General features: G+C 37.8%; 1 pseudogene; it reads left to right on the top strand.

The window, feature by feature from the left end:
• The window catches only part of LOC126082501 (actin-related protein 2/3 complex subunit 1A-like), a 119,581-nt pseudogene extending 100,459 nt beyond the window's left edge, over positions 1 to 19,122 (top strand).
• Positions 19,123 to 19,325: the final 203 nt, after the last annotated feature.

The following is a 19,325-nucleotide window of genomic DNA, read 5'->3' as shown; positions in this document are numbered from 1 at the left end:
GACAGAATTTTCCACCCATCTCTCAGCAATAGTCTATCTTTGTTTTGCATTAGTTGTGATGCTAAGCCTGAAAGGATTTCCTGTGCCTTCTCCAAGGGTTAGACAGCTTTGTTCCCCCAGAAGCAGTGGAATTCCTGATTACTCAGACAAAAAGAATTTCCTATCTTTCCTCCAGAGGCAAATGGGTTTTGTATCTACTGCTCTCCAGCAGTCTGAGGTACAAGACGTTTTGCTTCCCCTTTCCCAGAGGCTTAAAGCTTTTGTTTCTCTTGAGATCAGGGCTTGTGAACTCAGCGTTGTGCTCCTGTCGGATCTCTTTCATGCAGGCGCCACTGAAGTGAGCTTGACCTATTCTCCTGCCTTGTACTCACCTTCCTTATGAGCACCTGATGAAGGCTAAAGATGGTTTTGCAAGTGAATGAAAATTACCATTGTGTCTGGGGCTCTCAGTCATCCTAGGCAGGTATGCTAGCTCACGTTCAGCCCTCTGAAATTTACTAAAATTTCATCTGATCCTATGTTACCCACTTCTGTTGCAGCCATCTCTTCTTCCTGGCCTTTCAAAAGGTGAAATAGTCCATGTGTCTTTTCTCTTTTTGGAAGTGCTTGTCACTCCATGGAATTCAATTTGTTTTGTTGTCTTGCAAACTAGGTCTCCAATGGATCCAAGAAAAGTAATGATTTTATAGATTATCTACCTTTCTTGTTGTTAGGATGAGAGTGATGGTTTGTTGTGGCTTAAGCAGAGGTGAAACTGCCAATGGCCTTTTAAAAGGCAATGTGTAAACCGTTCCCCAAAGCACTGGCCTCTAACATAAGGTATACACATAGTGTATTTTTTAGCCAGAACAAAAATTTGAAAACATGAATTTTATCTTATCACTTGTCTGTAAAACCTCTACAGTAATTTCTCATCACACTTAGAATTCAGACTCCATGCCATAACCCATAATGCCCTTCTCCATCTGGCTGCTGCCTCTCTCACCACCCTGAACTCATTTTTTTGCTTTCTTTCTAGCTCACTTTGATAAATCCTGATAGTACAGTGTAGCTCATAGTTTTTTGAATGCTCTGGGCTCCCTCTGTCTCGTTAGCTTTTGTCTCTAGCTGGATTACTCTTTCTACTATTTTTGCACTGTTGGCTCCTTCTTTCAGTTTTCTTCTGAAATGCAGGCTCTTCCTCAATTATTCGCTAACCACGAATCCCATATTTTTCATATAACTACACATTCTACAATTAGATACTTATGTACTTTTTGTTTATTTCTGTCACACCCAAAAGAAAATAAACTCCATTAAAGAAGAAAAATTCTCTCTGGTATTCACATCAAAACACCTAGACCATTACTGGACACACATAGAAACTCAACAACTATTTACTAAATAAATGAATGGATATTTGTATATTATGCTAATATTTACATTAATAAAAAATACATAATTTGTTGTGTATATATGTGTGTGTGTGTTTGTGTTTCATAGCTCCAGAGCCTAAAATATTGGCCTGTACATAGTAGAAACTCAATAGGTATGTATTGAGTAATAATAATAAAACAGGAATATAGAGCTTGGCTCAATATAATATTGACTCAATATAGCTAGCTTGTGGGAAAAATTTAAGAAAAAAAAAAGTAAAGTTTGTTATAAATACCTTTAGTGTTTTACTTGTCTAATTTTTTTTCTCTTATTGTCAGCCCCTTCTCCTCTCAGGGGTCTTCTTTTCTTTCTTGCAAAAATCAAATTTTAGACTGTTCTTTAACGTTATAAGGGATTAAAACAGCATAAAAGATTCTCGTCCTAAGGAAAGTTTTATTTTCACAAAGGAAAAACAGCTTCAGGCAAAGGGATATGCTTCTGACACATGGAATTTCAGGCTTCAGCCAATACCAAGGATAAGGCCATGTGCAGAGGATGGTTCTCAAGTTCTCAGAACTTCCTCAAAGGGTCTAACTCACATAAAGACACCAAGTATTCAATCTTTGCCCTCAAGAATCCAAGTAACAGACATATCAAAGTTGGTACAGTGTCAACAAATTCATGTCCAAGACCAGATCTTACAGTATTTTAGGACTCAGCTAACTTCTTTCTTCTTTTCCTTCCTTACTTCTTTCCTCCCTCTTTCCCTCCCTCCCTCCTTCTTAAATGAACTTCTTGGAAATTTTCAACCCACTTTCAAAAAAGTAATTTGCATTCCTTTCCTCTTTTTATATACAAAGGAAACTGAGCTAGAGAGCCTCCAGCTATATTTCCTAGGACATCATCCCACTCGCTTTCACACCTATAATCAGTATGGTAACAAAACAGAGCCACAAACAGTATCATATTGTGGGTGTCTAGGGAATCCAACCAGAGTTTTTTAATCCTTCTTTAGATAAAATCTGTAGATCAGTTCTGTAAGTATAATAAAGAGAAACAGAGAGAGGGAGGGAGGGAGAGAGAGAAAACTAGTAATAATTGAGTTACATTGTTTCTAATTAGCAAATAGAATAATAATCTTGACTAATGTAACATGCATATCTATCATTAAGTTTTCCAAATGTGTCGATGTGATTAATTACTCTAATATTCCTTTGCAGGACTAGCTATTATATTGTTTTTCTACATCTTTTGCATGTTATAATCTTCTAATCTCCATTATACTATCACTTTTTCGTCCTAATTATGCTAGTTTAAATAAGCACGTGTGACTGATAAAGATGACTTTTGTAAAATTATTAAACTACTTAAGTTACTACTTGAGGCAGGGATTGCACTGGAATTTTTGCAGAGCTAAGAAAAATGTTTATATTGCTCTGATAAGAAACAATCTATTATAGTCATGCATTTCACATTTACTATTGTTTCTTGTTAATTTTTTTCCTAGGAAAGTTTTATTTTTTGCTTCAGACGTGAATGTGTATTTATTAAGACTCATTTAAATATTGGGAAATTGCCAAAATTCCTTTGTTTAAAATACCCAAATTTCTGATCCTATAATAGCAAAACCTCAAGTATTTTGCTTCCGTACAATTGCCACCTCTGTACATGGAATTATGGGGAATGTAAAAACTACAGGTAGAAGTTAGAAAGAGCTATTGGGAAAAGCCAGAGACAATGAGCTCAAAGACATGCCATGCATTGGTCAGGTCTCTGTAAGACCAAAGAATTCTGGGATTGGTTGGAAAAGCAAGCACACAACTAAGCACACTCCAGTCACGAGGGCAATGAGTATTGTCAAGGAGATGACAGAAAGCAGTGATGAGCAGGCAAGAGAAAGGTCAGCAGGAGGAAAGAGAAACATTGATGGCAAAGGAAGAAAAGAAGAGTAAAGGCAAGACTGGTATAAGACAGAACAGCATGAACAATGAGAAATGCATCATGAAGAAAGGAGAGCAAACAGCAGCTAGAAACAATAGTGTGTATAAACAGAATATAAAGATGTAGAATGCCCAGATGGCACTGTGGTTAAAGTGCACACTGCTAACCAAAAGTCAGTGGTTAGCACACACCAGCTGCTCTTTGGAAGAAAGATGTGGCAGTCTGCTTTGGTAAAGAGTTACAGTCTCCAAAACCCTATGGAGCAGCTCTACTGTCTTATGGGGTCGATATGAGCCAGAGTGGACTCGTTGGCAGTGAGTTTTAAAGATGTAGAAGACCCAAACCAAGAAAGAATTTGACAATCTTATGCAACATGTACTACTTTATTCCAGTGCCTGTGTCAAAGAGTTGTTAGGTGCCGTTGAGTCCGTCCCAACTCGTAGCAACACTATAAGATGGAGTAGAACTTGCTTCTTGGGGTTTCCCAGCAGCAGCTAGTGGATTTGAACTGCCGAACTCTTGGCTAGCAGCTGAGCTCTTCACCACTATTCTGTTAAAGCGAAGAGATTTATTGAAGGTTTGAAAACAGTCCGGACTAGGGAAAATGTCTGATCTCACAGAGCAAAATGAACACTTCCAAAATGGTGAGGCAGTAAACATATATTTTAGGGTTTAGAACAAAGAACCTAAAATGCATCATTTAATGTGAGGTTACAAACTTAGATTAACATAAAGCACATTTACTAAAGGCAGGGTTTAGGAGAGTATTGGTTAAGAGTACATACATGTTCCCCTTAGATTGGTTAAAAAAAAAAAATTTTTTTTTTTTTTACAGGGTGATAATTGCACAGATATAAGGTAGAAAAGGGGATGCGGGGAGGGGTTAGGTGAAGTAGCTTGCCCAAGCAAAATCTTTTCAGTTGCCTAGGAAACTTAGATAATATTGGCACCAAGGCCTTTTTAAAGAAATATTCCTTGAGGTCATTTTACACAAATGTATTTGCATCAAGACCCCTTCCTTGGGGTGCATACCTTCCACATCCTGTCTTGACCACAGAGAGAAACTGCTTCTTATCTGTCTATGATCACTGGCCAGGTAAACAGCCCAACGATCAGTATTGTTAACAATAAGATTTAATTTTGTTGAATGCAGCAGGGGCCTGGGTTAATTTTGCCTTTCTAGTCTGGTCAAAGGGGCTTTAGGGTTTCTCCTTTTCACCTGAAAATTAAGGAGGAAGTCTTTTTAATTTTAATTAGTCCATACTTACATTGAAAGAAGTAACAGAAGCACTCACATTGAAAGGATGGAAACGAACATTCATTTAGTGCCTACTCAATTGCAAATCAAATTCTATACATGGTGAACACAACTATGTTTACTATCTGTAAAACCTCTCCACTTGCCTCACATTCCCTACAAAATCAATAGGATTAGCTCGTGCCCAATTTTCAAGACCTCTTGCTTAAGATCGGCCTTGGCATTGGTTCTGGGTTCAGCCCTTGATAAGGGAATGTATTCATTTGGGCCAATGAATGTCTATTCATTGAAGTTCTTTCTCCATTAATCCAGTCTCTTGGGTTTCTGAAACTGTAGCTGAATCTTAAAACTCCATACCATATCTAAATACTTTGAGTGCATCTTCATGGTAAATGCCAAGTGGCTATTTATAATACTTGTCTCAGGAATTTAACTTTCAATGCCTAAGTCATATCATGCTAGCCATATTAGCTAACTTGTGTCTTATCACTGCTTCCTTCAAAATCTGTGACACTAAGATAACTAAATGATAGGTTCAGCAGTAGGTTTACAAGAATTGACTCTCACTGGGCTAGTCATGATGGATTTTAGGAGCTTGACATGTGGCCCTCACTAGTGTTTAAGGCTAGATGCATAAATATAAACATGTATTTTTTGAGATTAGAGAGAGAAGATCATAGTGTTTTCACATTTTCTTTTATTTCATAATTAAGGTCCTTACTGCAGATTTTTTTTCCCTAACTAGCTACCTGTACAGTTTATTAGAAAGTTACCTTGAAAGAAATGGTTTCTGGAGGTGGAAATGGAAAATTGGGTATTGGACAAAACTTATTTGAATTATAATGCATATTAAAGAAATGTAGAAGGAAACTCTTTAGGGTCTAAGAGTCAAACATCAAAATTGGTAAAGATTTTAAGCCTGCCAAAACAATTAGAATTCTTATTCCATGTGTGTTATGACAAACACGACATAAAACACGATAGCCATGAGTAATGTACCATATTGTGATATCAGTAGTATAAAGAGATTTATTTTGTTTTATTTAATTTGCTTAGTTTTTACAAGAATGTAAAAAGCTAGAGCTGGTATGATGTAAAGTAGGTATACTTTATATAATAAGTGAGGAGAAGTTGGGTCAAAAGCCCAAAACAACTCAGAAGAAGATTCAAGTCCAAGACCAAGGACTTTTCATTCCCAGATTCTTTCCATTGCTTCTGAAAGGGTAGGAGAAATTGTTTCTGTATAGAAAACAAAAAACAAACCTGTTGGTATTGAGTTGATTCCAACTCACAGAAACCTTATAGGACAGAGTAGAACTGCCCCGCAGTGTTTCCAAGGAACAGCTGGTGGATTCAAACTGCTAAACTTTTGATTAGCGCTGTATTTCTTAACCACTGTACCACCAGAGCTCCAAGCAAGAGATAAATAATGCACATACTACTTATTGAATAAATATTTCAAAAATGGTGGATGTATACTTCAGTAAAGCCCTGGTTTTATTGCTTATTCATATATGACATCTAAATTTTGACCTTGATTACATTACACCTACTTCTCACTTATCGACTATATCATTAGCTGACATTTCACATTTATGACGATAGTAAAAAAAATCTGCTTTCCAACTAATTTGTGCATTAACAACATACATCTGGCAGTAACTAATGCTGAGGTGAAAGGTGAAACCAACACTGGCTGTGATGTTTAAGGTTATGGGTCAACTTGGCTGGGCCATGATTCTCAGCAGTTCAGCAGTTATGTAATGATGTAATTTGGCAGTTAGGTAATGATGTAGTCATTCTCCATTTTGTGATCTAATGTCATCATCCTCCACTTTTGCATAATGCCAGTTTTCACATAATGAGCTGTTCTCTGGACCCTAACCATGTTGATAAGTGAGGAATGGATGTAATTTAATATTGCTTACATGGTGGTAGTCATCTGTAAGTAAAGTCAGAAAACATCTTGGTGAGTTGAAAATTCTCTATAGAGTTCATTCTGAAGCCAACACAGACACTTCTTAAGGATAGAAATGGTTCAGCTACACTGAACTTGAGCTCCCTGGAAAAAAAAAAAAGGCCCAACAAAAGAAGGAAAAAATGGTGTAAACTGGAGAAGCATGATCATATATGTGGCCAAAGCCCATTTTCTTTTGGCCAATAACCCAAAGAATAATAAATTAAATTGTTTAATTTTCCTCCAGCATTATTAATGATAATTTACCTTGCAAATGAATTGGGCTGACAGAGTGAAAATCCCTGTCCATAGAAACTATTCACCAAGGGGATTTCACGTGGAGTTCAAGGATCTGTGAATGAGGATGGGAAAAATTACATCTTTATTTTCATACAACTATAGTATCTTCTTCAATTATGAATGTAGCATCTAACACAGTAATATTAGAATACCCTATCATATAACAGTTTCACAGCTATTTTAAAATATTGCTTATACTAGATCTTGTTATTTAATGGACTAACCATATATTTTAAAAACATTTTGATTACTGTCTTTCAATATAGTAATTTTCTTTGTAATACTTTACTTTTTTAAATTCATTTAAAAATACTGTTGTTGCCATCGCGTTAGCTGCCATCAAGCTGACTCCGACTCATGACTACCTATGTGCAACAGAATGAAATGTTGCTCAATCCTGAGTCATTCTCATAATTACAAGCAAGTTTGAGTCCATTGTGGCTATTGTGCTAATCCATCTCACAGAGGGTCTCCCTTGCCCTCTACTTCACCAAACATGATGTCCTTCTTTAGCAATAGATCCCTCCTGATGATATGTCCAAAGCAAGTGAGCTGGGCACTGTTCTGTTGTGATCCATGTTTTTCATTGGCTAATTTTCAGAAGTACATCACCAGGCCTTTCTTCTTTGTCTGTCTTAGCCTGGAAGCTCTGCTGAAAGCTGTCCACCATAGATAACCCTGCTGGTATTTGAAATACTGGTGCATAGCTTCCAGCATCAAATCAACATGCAAATCACTACAGTACAAAGAACTGACAGGTGGATGTTGTATTAAAAACGCTAGTTTGGGAGATGTTCACAGATTGCCAAAATGATCCATTGCACACACACACACACACACACACACACAAAAAAAAAAAAGTTGAGAATTTCTGATCTAGTCTAACTTGTTCTAATCCAAACCATTCTAATTTCACTTCTGGATAACTATTATCTTCCTAGCTGCTTTCACTCCCTCTAGTCTTGCTACTCTGAGATACATTCTCCATTCAAATCCCACGGGTAATTTAGAATATGTAAATCATATCATCTCACTCTCTCAAAATCTCCTAATACTCTCCCAATACATTTTGACTCAAATTCCAACGGCATGCCATAGCCTAAATGCCACTTCTCACACTTTCCTTTGCTCACTATGCTCTATCACCCTGGCTTTCTTTTTGCTCTTCTAACAGACCAAGTTGAATACTGCCAAAGGCCTTTGCATTTACTCTTGATGCTGGCTACAATTCTCTGCTCCATGCACCCCCCCACCACAACTCGAATTTTGCATTGCTTCTGCTGTCCCTCAAGCACCTCTTAAGATTATCAAAAGGAGCACTGGAGTGCAGTGGCTAAGTGCTCAGCTGTTAATTGAAAGCCAGCAATTCGAACCCTTCAGCTGCTCCATGGGAGAAAGATGTGCCAATCTGCGTCCGTAAAGATTACAGCCTTAGGAACCCTGAGAGGCAGTTGTACTCTGTTTTATAGGGTCACTATTTTTTTATGAGTTAGAATCAACTCGACGGCAGTAAGATTATTAAGATGTGACGTTTTATTCTATTATACCCGAGGTCACCCTGAGTCAGAGCTGAGTTCAATGGCATATAACAACAACAACTTATCCCTGAATACTCAGTCTCAGGTAGGTCTTTCCCACCCATGTCGCTGTCACATCATCTTGTGTTATTTATTTCAGGGTTGTTGTCACTAACTGAATTTACCTTATTTACATATTTATTTACATGTTTCTTACCTGTCTTTCTATGACCAGAGTATAAATCACAAGAGGGTCAAGGCCTTATCTGTATGGTTTACCACATTAAACCCTATAGCACATAGTGAGAACTCAATAAAAAACTTTGACTGAGTGAGTGAACCTCCCCATTTTATTGGTGAGGAAACTAGGGCACAGAATGTTTAATAAATTTCCTATAGTCATTCCATGCAGTGATACAGACAGTGAAAACACTTGTAATTAAATTTTTAATGACATGTTGGTGTTTTATACATATCTTATATATAATATATATGCATATATGTATATATACACACACAGTTTTATAATATTTAATTAATAGTTTGAGTCCAAGACTATTGATTCATTTCATCTTCAGAGTTTTGGAAATATTAGAATATGTGCTAAATGTTTTATTTCATTAGCTTTCAATTCATTTAGACTTGAAAATGTTAGCATTTTCTCTACCTTGAAAGAATCTACCTGTAGGCCTAGTTTGCTTATTTTCTTGAAATTGCTGAGCGTCCACTGATACAATAAATAATCTAGTTGAAAACAGGACCTTGGCTCATCTTTGAAACCAACTGATCTAATAAACCAACTTGTCAGTGCTCTTCTCCCTTGAGCATTTTCCCCCTTGGTGCTGCTAACCTGTTGGGACTCTCATTTTATTACAGGATTTGCATTTGTGATGCCAATCAAATTATCTGAATACTTAGATGTTTTGGGCAAAGCAATAAACAGATGACCTAAGTAGGATTAACATTTACAAAAGAGCTTTTTGTGCATTATTCCCAGAATCTGTTGGTGCTCAGCCTGATGGTGTGATCAAAGCCAGATATGTCTGGAACAGAGTGAAGACAAATTATGATTGCCACACAGAATAAGCAATAAGCAGTTTAGACAGGTATGTAGAAATCTCATGGATGCAGTGATGTTTGTGTTTCATGTTATGAAAATAGAGTGAATCTGGATGGTAAAAAAAACTGAGTCATGCCAATGCACTTGAGTCAAGTACGGGTATGCCTGCTAGAGAGTTTTCCTTTGTTTTTTTTAGAGGCACGTGGCTTATTTTAAGGGCTTCTCCTTGCATGGCATGATCACCAGCTATGTGATTAGCCATGTCTAGTTATTTCATCACATCAAAAGTAGTGTAAAATAGTTTTTCTGTTGACTGCAAAGCTGAGTTTGGTGGTTATGAATGTACCAGACATCAAAGAGCTCTATTATCCACAGACTACATGGAAGCAGGCCAGTGACACTGAAAGTTTCCCTTCTGTTCCTCCCTCTTAAGTGGAATCATCACCCACTAGACTGGAGGGAAGGAGGTGATTTCGATAATAATCCATTCTAGAACTCTTTATTCAAAAAAAAATGTTGGCGGCCAGCTGTTCTGTATCTCTACAGAAGACAAATAAAGGGGAAAATATGTTCTTATCGTAGAAGGAAGACACTACTGTGTGCTGGCTAGAATAAACCCTGAACAAGCTTCTAATTTCAGCTTTTACCTCTAGCCAGTTGTGCAAATATGGCTAAACTGTATAGTTTTTTTTTTTTTTTTTTTGAAGCATTTCTGAAAGACTAGGGTTAGTTTAGATAGTGTTATGGATTGAATTTTGTCCCCCAAAATATCTGTCAACTTAGCTAGTCTATGATTCCCAGTATAGTGTGATTGTCCACCATTTTTTCATCTAATGTGATTTTCCTATGCATTGTAAGTCCTACCTATATGATGTTAATGAGGCAGGATTAGAGTAGTTATGTTAATGTGCAGAACTCAATCTATAAGATTAGGTTGTGTTAGAAATCAACTTCTTTTGAGATATAAAAGAGGGAAGCAAGCAGAGAGACTGGAAGACCTCATACAACCAAGGAAGCAGAACCAGGGACATGGGTCCTTTGGACCCATGGTCCCTGCACTGAAAAATTCCTAGACTAGGGAAAGATTGATGACAAAGGACCTTCCCCCAGAGCTGACAGAGACAGAGAGAAAGACTTCCCCTGGAGTTGGTACCCTGAATTCAGACTTCTAGCCTCCTAGTCTGTGAGGGAATAAATTTCTCTTTGTTAAAGCCATCCACTTATGGTCTTTCTGTTATAGTAGTACTAAGACAGAGTATATGAGAAGTTCTTTGGGGCATGGAATTTCATATAATTTAAAATATTTGGTTATATGTGTTAGCTGAACTGGCAAGAAGTGAATGAGAGTTACCCAGATATCATCCCAAGAGAATTTTAATGTAAAAAAAAAAAGTTATTGTTTTTAGTTGTCAGCTCTGACTCATAGCAACTTCGTGTATAACAAAATGAAATGTTGCTTGGTCCTGCACCATCTTCATAATTGTTGGTATGTTTGAGTCCATTGTTTTTTATTTGTTTGTTTTCCAGAGCAAACAAGTTTCTCATTAAACATTAGTACACATATTGTTTTGTGACATTGGTTTCCAGCCCCACAACATGTCAGCACTATTCCCTTCTCAACCTTGGTTCCCCATTGCCAGCTTTCCCGTCCCCTCCTGCCTTATAATCCTTGCCCCTGGGTTGGTGTGCACATTTAGTCTTGTTTTGTTTTATGGCCTGTCTAATCTTTGGCTAAAGAGTGAGCCTCAGGAGTGACTTTGTTACTGAGCTATAAGAGTGTCCAGGGGCCATACTTTCAAGGTTTCTCCAGTCTCTGTCAGACCAGTAAGTCTGGTTTTTGTTTGTTTGTTTTGAAGAGTTAGAATTTTGTTCTACATTTTTCTCTAGCTCTGTCTAGGACCCTCTATTGTAATCCCTGTCAGGGTAGTCGAAGGTGGTAGCTGGTCACCATCTAGTTGTGCTGGACTCAGTCTGGTGAGGCTGTGGTAGTTGTGGTCCATTAGTCCTTTGGACTAATCTTTCCCTTGTGTTTTTAATTTTCTTCTTTTTCCCTTGCTCCAGGTGGGATGAGACCAGCGGAGTATCTTAAATGGCCATTCACAACCTTTTAAGAATCCAGATGCTACTCACCAAAGTAGAATGTGGAACATTTTCTTTATAAACTATGTTATGCCAATTGAGCTAGATAATCCCTGAGACTATGGCCCCCATAGCCCTCAGGTCAGTAATTTGGTCCGTTTGGGAGTTTGGATGTGCCTATGGAGCTTCCATGACCTTGTCTTGGAGAGCTTGAGTCTATTGTTTTGACTACTGTATCAATCCATCCCATTGAGGGGTTCCCTTGTTTTTGATGACCCTCTACTTTATCAAACATGACGTCCTATTCTAGCTATTAGTCTTTCCTGATTATGTGTCCAAAGTAAATGACCTGAAGACATGTGATATACCTTGATAATGCCAAAACAGAATAAATGCTCAATAAAGGCTAACTGAACTATCCCAATGATCACAATTTCTCACATTTATATTGTACATTTATCTCATTTTGGGGTCCCCAGAAGCAAAATCTGAGATGAGGATACACATGAAAGTAACTTGTTAGGAAGAGTTTCTTGATAAAAACTGATGAGGAAATGCAAAAGTGGGACAATGGAGGGGGAAAAAAAGCAAGGGTGTAATATTCAAAGGGTGCACTATGCAAAGGCCTTCAGCTGTGTGGATGATAAATTATGGATGACATTGTGAAGAATGGGAATTTCAGAACACTTAACTGTGCTCATTAAGAACCTGTACATAGACCAAGAGGCAGTCATTAGAGCAAAACAAAAGGATACTATATGGTTTAAGCCAGGAAAGGCATATGTCAAAGTTGTATCCTTTCAACACACTTATTCAGTCTGTATGTTGAGCAAATAATCCAAGAAGCTGGGCTATATGAAGAAGAATGGGGCGTCAGGATTGGAGGAAGACTCATTAACAACCTACAGTATGCAGATGACACAACCTTCATTCCTGGAAGTGAGGAAGACTTGAAGCACTTACTGATGAGGATCAAAAACTACAGCCTTCACTACGTATTGCGATGCACCTCAACGTAATGAAAAATGATTCCCACACTGGAACAATAAGCAACATCGTGATAAATGGAGAAAATATTCCAGTTGTCAAAGATACCATTTTACTTGGATCCACAATCAACGCCTATGAAAGTAGCAGTCAAGAAATCAAATGATGTGTTGCATTGGGCACATCTATTGCAAAAGATCTCTTTAAATGTAAAAAGCAAAGATGTCACTTTGAGGACAAAGGTGTACGTGACCCAAGCCATGGCATTTTCAGTCTCCTCATATGCATGTGAAAAACTGGATGGTAAATAAGGAAGACTGAAGAAGAATTAATGCCTTTGAGTTATGATATCGGTGAAGAATACTGAATATACCATGGACTGCAAGAAGAACAAACAAATCTGTCTTGGAAGAAGAACAGCCAGAATGCTCCTTAGAAGCAAGGACGGAGAAAATTCGTCTTATGTGCTTTCAACATGTTATCAGGATGGACCAGTCCCTGGAGAAGGACATCGTGGTTGGTAAAAGTAGAGGGTCAGAAAAAAAAAAAAAACAGGACGACCCTCAATGAGATGGATTGCCACAGTGGCTGCAACAATGAGCTCAAGCGTAACAGCGATTGTGAGGATGGTGTAGGACCAGGCAGCGTTTCATTTTGTTGTACGTAGGATCACTATGAGTTGGAACTGACTCAATGGTACCTAACAACAACAACACTATTCAAGGAAAAATGTACAAATCATAATTTTATTTCAGTTTTCTAAAGGATTAGAGAGTTGAGGTTCAGGTCATGTCTGGGAATAAATTGATAGGGAAATCCAATCAGGAACTGATACAGAAGCAAAATGCTTATATAAGAATTCTTTCTCACATTTCTTTAGGTGGGCTAACTGACTAACTAGGCAGTCTTCAGCCTGAGGATGCCTGGAGACTGTGTTATTAATATCTAGTTCATCATCATTCAGCAAGAATTATATTCTAATAGCAGCTTCCAACTTGGATTGTCACTATTCCCTAAGAGCAAGATGTCAGCATCATTGATGAATTCCCAAGAACTCAATGTGCTCTGTTTAGTTTTTTATAAAGAGCCAAAGAAAAAAAAATTAATATCATGCAATAAATGAAATTAGCATTTAATACACTATTCTTCCTTTGATTTCTACAGTTATGAAAATCTGGCATCCAAATTTTGAGGAATTTAAGATGGATTACATAAAGGGCTAGTCAGATGCCCTACTTTGTTTCTCTTTTTCCTTTCCTGATATATTATAAAAGAAAAGCTGAAGTGAGCTATTTTAATTTTTTAGGTACCACCTATGTATCAAAATACACACAAAATAAATATTACTTGATTTGTTACAAACTGTAAGAAGATTTTCTAACAATTATGGCCAAGGTCAAAAAGAATCAACAGAGAATGATATTGCACTTATATGCCTTGTTATGTCAGTTCAAACTCCCATTACCCCATTGTTGTCAAGCCTATTCCGACTCATAGTGACCCTAAAGAACAGGGTAGAACTGCCCCATAGGGTTTCCAAGGCTGTAAATCTTTATGGAAGCAGACTGCCACATGTTTCTGCTGCACAGTGGCTGGTGACCTTTCAATTAGCAGCCAAGTGCTCAACCACTGCATCACCAGGGCTCCTTATTGCACCACCAGACTAAACTAAACCCATTACCGTCAAGTCAGTTTTGACTCAGAAGCCCTATAAGACAGAGTAGAATTGCCCCATTGGGTTTCTAAGGAGTGGTCTGTAGATTTGAACTGCTGACTTTTCGGTTAGCAACCATAGATCTTAACTACTGTTCCACCAGGGCTCCTACTGACCCACTAGGGCTCTTTAATTTAAACCCCAATTCATTGAGTTTATCTCAAAGTTTATTCTTTACCCATTAACTTCAGATTTATATTGTGGATTTGGAAAGGTGGAAAGAATCCCTCATTTCTGATTCCCCACCATCATTATTTTCAATTTCATCTTTTCACCTGGCCATTGACATGAAAATCCCCTTCCCCAAAACACTTCAAGAATAGCATAAACAGGTTACATAAAAACCTAAGGAGCTTATCAAGAGAGTAAGGGAAGATGACAGGTAAATCCTGAGAGGAGAAAATATAAAGAAAAAATTAACGGCAACCGGGATTGGCCAAGACAAAAAGGATTCCATCACGTGTGAGAGAGAGGAATTTGTGAGAGACATTGTTTTCAGACAGGTACAGCAAAAGATTGGCTGGGCAGTTGCTATTATAGCTGTATTTGTTGTTGGTTTTATAGGATTGAAGCCAAATACATGCAAAAATGACCATTTTTAACCTGGGAAAAGGACTTATTCTCTAAGAGTTGATACCATCATGTATAAAATAAGGCTAAATATTTTTAGCTTGAAGGATTTTCATTAGGATTAAATAAGATAATGGTGTGCTTAGCACATGTGAAGTATTCAATAAATGATAACTTCTATTTCTATCTCACAGATACAGCACCATCTTCATGATCATTGGTATGTTTGAATCCATGGTTGTGGTTTTTGTGTCAGTCTATCTCATTGAGGGTTTCTCTCATTTTTCCTAACCCTCTACTTTACCAATAGATGGTAATACAGCAAAATTAACAGCTTAAAAAAACAAAACAAACAAAAACTATTTTCAGACAACCAAGTTGTGAATTTTTACCTTGTGAACATAGCTATTACATGAGAAAATCCTTCAGGAAATTATTATGGTCATCATCCTACAGACTCATAGATCAAATTGATTAGTTATATCCCATTAAGTATGCATCTAATTGTGCCTAGCAGTGTTTTCACAATTATTCTACTTGATAGTCTTCCAGACTTGTTCTGTGAGTGGTATGGGATTTAAACATGTTTTGTTATAGAAAAGCAAAATCATTATTTTTACTAATGTAAGAAGGATAAAACCTTCCAATTTGAATATGTAGCTAAATAAATTGTTTAAAATGTTATTTATAACTTTCTCATTCCTTTGTCTTATTAATTAGACAAATTAATGTTGGGTCCTAGTAACCACAGAGCCTTTGCTTTCTACGAATTGGCTATTAGTGTACTAGTTTGGAGGGACTGGAAAAGAGCAGAATTGCTAAGGGATTTGAGGGCTATTTAGGAATGAGGAAAAAGAAGCCATGGTTGTTGGTGAGGCCAGAAAGACTTGGGAAAAGAAACATGCTGATTATGCCAAGAGTTTAGTTATTCTAGCTCATATAATCCTCACATTTTGCAGAAGATAAAAGGGATGCTCAAGCAGAAAAGCAACTCTCCTGAGGTAAATGGCTGTCAGGGTTCAATTCCAGGAGTGCCTGACTCCAAAGTCCATGTTCTTTCCTCTCTATCATTCTCTACACTTTTTAAAAAGAATTTCTTACTTTAAAATGTATTTAGCTCTGCATTTTTAGATATGTTTGTATCCCTGGAAACCAAATGACAGTGGCTTTGTCTTCTTGAGGGTACCGTTTTATTCTAAGACATCAAGGGAGCACCTTGCTCACATATTACTGTCACAAGTCTTTGGCAGGTATGCCAAGTTATCTTCCTTTTCCTGAAGCACAGGGGGAAAAACAAAAGGCTGTGGCAGGTTAAACAGAGGCAAAAGAGCCAGAAAAGAGAAGGCAACTGTCAGAAACAGGAAAAGACCAGCAAATGAGAAGATTATAAAGCAGTTGAATAGAATGATTTGAAGGAACATAAGCTGATGCTAATAGGAAGTGTGGAGAAACAGGATTATTCTATCTTAGGTACTTTTTTTTAGTCAGTTATATTCTGATAGTTCGATGAAAAGCATTGTTGTAAGATGGAACTTCAATTAGCTTTTGTGAGTAAGTTGTATCTCACTTGCCAGAAAGAATTGGTTTACAGTGATATATGGATCCCATTTCACACCTGTACTTGGTCTACAATTACTGAAAAAAAGACATCCACAAAAGTCTCACTATCTGGATCAGAAACCTTTTACCACTATGTATAATGCTTCATGCCAAACCACCCCAAAACTCAGTGGCTTAAAACAATAAGCATTTATTTAGTTCACAAGTCTTTGAGTTAATTGGATGACCTTGCTGATCTTGTGTTGATAGCTTACATATTATAGGGAGGGGATGGCTGACTTTTGGCTGATCTAGGATGGCCTACAGGGTCAGCAAAAAAGGAGACCCTCAATGAGATGGATTGACACAGTGGCTGCTAACAATGGGCTTAAGCATAACAACGATTGTGAGGATGGCGCACTGTTTTCTTCTGTTGTACATGGGGTCGCTATGAGTTGGAGCTGACTTGATGGCACCCAGCAACAACGAGGATGGCCTAGCTTGAAATGACTGCTATAACTTGGCTTTGCTTCTCATATCTTTCATCCTCAAACAGGCATATTTTCAGGGTGATGATGGACTGCAGAAGTAGGCAAACCTCATTGCACAAGCACTTTCTAAGCATAAACTTGTGTGATGTTTGTTAACATTCCATTGGCCAAAGTAAGTCACATGGTCAAAGCCAGGGTCAGAGTAGGAGAGTTCTACATAGATACATGGCAAGATCATACCATCAGGGAGAAGAGAAGAACCAGAGCCATTGATGTACCCTGCCATATGACCTTTCTTTATGTTTTGGGTTTTTGCTGAGACCGAAACAGAACAAAGCAGCAAAGCACACATGTTTGGGGGTGTGGTGAGGGAATTTCACCAATTACAAGACACAATCTCCAAAACCTCATTGATTTTAGTAGCAAGGTTACTCTAATTGCTTTATATTCTTAGCATATAAAGGGAAGCAACTGGGAAGCTCTGACTTTAAATTTATTGTGGTTACCGATATACTTAAACTTCCTTGATTCATTATATTTTCTGACTTCTATTTATTGCTCTGTCTTTTTTGCTATTCATTTTCTCTCCCTTGATTAACTTTTTAAATATTTTTTTCTTCTCACATTTGGAAGATACATATTTTATTTGTGTTCTTTTATCAACTGTCAAGAAACTCCAGAAGAATGATAATAATGGTGATGAAGGATATCCTTATCTTGTTTCTAATTTTGGTAAGATTATTTATAGTATTTGTCATTGAATATAATACTAGATTTGACATTAAGTTATATACTTGATTTATGGATATACATATAAATTATATATATAAATATAAATTTTGCATATATATGTAAAATTAATGACAGTTTATCTTAATCTAGATTTTATCTCTCAGATAGTTAATGAAGCAACCAAAAACTGCAATGAAGACATCTTAGTTGACAAAATTGGGGATCTTGAAAGATAATGATCTCATTATTTAATATTATTTTTAAATGCCTAATTAAAAATATTATGCTGAGTGAAATAAGTCAAACACAAAAGAAAAAAATATAGTATAATCCCATTTATATGAAATATCTAGAGTAGGCAAATACAATAAGAAAAAAGAAGATTAGAACTGCTCCCTCTCTGCCTCTGTTCCCTTTGACTAACCAGGGTCCTCCAGTTCTCCACTCTGAGCTGCTCCAGAATGCCCTAATCCCAGTTTTGTATCCTTTGAAAACAATAAGAAAATTTTCCTGCATCTGTTTTTACTAGAGCCAATCGCCTGTCATTCTTGGAACATGACCGTACCCAAATTGCTCTTAGCCCCTAAAATCATGAAGTTCTCATTTATAAGAATGGGAGCCACTGGGTGAAAGCTCATGAACTCAAGGAACACAATGGACACATCACAAGTATTGACTGGGCACCTAAGATCATTGTCATTTGTGGGGCAGACCGAAATGCTTACGTCTAGAGTCAGAAGGATGGTGTCTGGATGCCCACTCTGGTGATCCGGAGAATTTATCTGGCAGCCACTTATGTGGAGTGATCCCCCCTAGGGAATAAATTTGCTATGGGAAGTGGAGCAGGGCACATTTCTGACTGTTACTTCCAATCCCAAAATGACTGGTGGGTTAGCAAGCACATTAAGAAGCCCATCCACTCCACAGTCCTCGGCTTGGACTGACATTCCAACAACATTTTGCTGGCAGCAGGCTCGTGCAACTTCAAGTGCAGAGTGTTTTCTGCCTACATTAAAGAAGTGGATGAAAAAACAGTCAGTACACCATGGTGCAGCAAGATACCTTTTGGTCAGCAGACGTCAGAGTTTGGTGGCAGTGGCACTGGTGGCAGGGTGCACAGTGTCATCTTCTCTGCCTGTGGGAGACACCTGGCCTGGGTCAACCACGGCAGCACGGTGTCAGTTGCCAATACCTCAAAAAGTGTGCAGGTTGCAACTCTAAAAACAGAGTTCCCGCCACTCCTGAGTATACCATTTGTCTTGGAAAATAGCGTTGTGGCTGCTGCCCAATACTCTTTAACTACTACGACCATGGCTGCTTGACATTCGTCTCCAAACTCGACATTCCAAAACAGAGAATCCAGCTCAGCATGTCAGCTATGCAGCGCTTTCGCATCATGAACCAGAGATTGACTACTGAGGACCGCAATAGGGCCTTGGAGGCGCTGCACCAGAACAGCATCACTCAAGCGTCTATTTGTGAGGTGGACAAACAACATTGTCGTAAATTCTGCACTACTGGCATCGATGGAGCCATGACAATTTGGGATTTCAAGACCTTAGAGGCTTTTATCCGGCCTTCTCATAATGTGAAGCTGAGCAAACCTCCGATATTGATCTAGCATGACAAACTGCGACTGCCTCCTGCCTCCCCACCCGCAAAAAACACTAAACACACACATTGGGCAAATACTGTGTGTTTTTGTTTGAATATAATTGGTGAAAGTGATTTTTTTATTTTTTAACATCAGTGATTTTTTTTGTGAGTTTGTGGCTGTTCCATTCTTGACCAAAGCTTCTCTTTAAGTAGTTTATACTGGGAAAT

Source organism: Elephas maximus, chromosome 9 (assembly GCF_024166365.1).
Source record: "Elephas maximus indicus isolate mEleMax1 chromosome 9, mEleMax1 primary haplotype, whole genome shotgun sequence".
In the NCBI taxonomy this organism is placed as follows: Eukaryota; Metazoa; Chordata; class Mammalia; order Proboscidea; family Elephantidae; genus Elephas; species Elephas maximus.
Note: the sequence above shows the minus strand (reverse complement) of the source record. Positions and strands in the feature narration are given on the sequence as shown.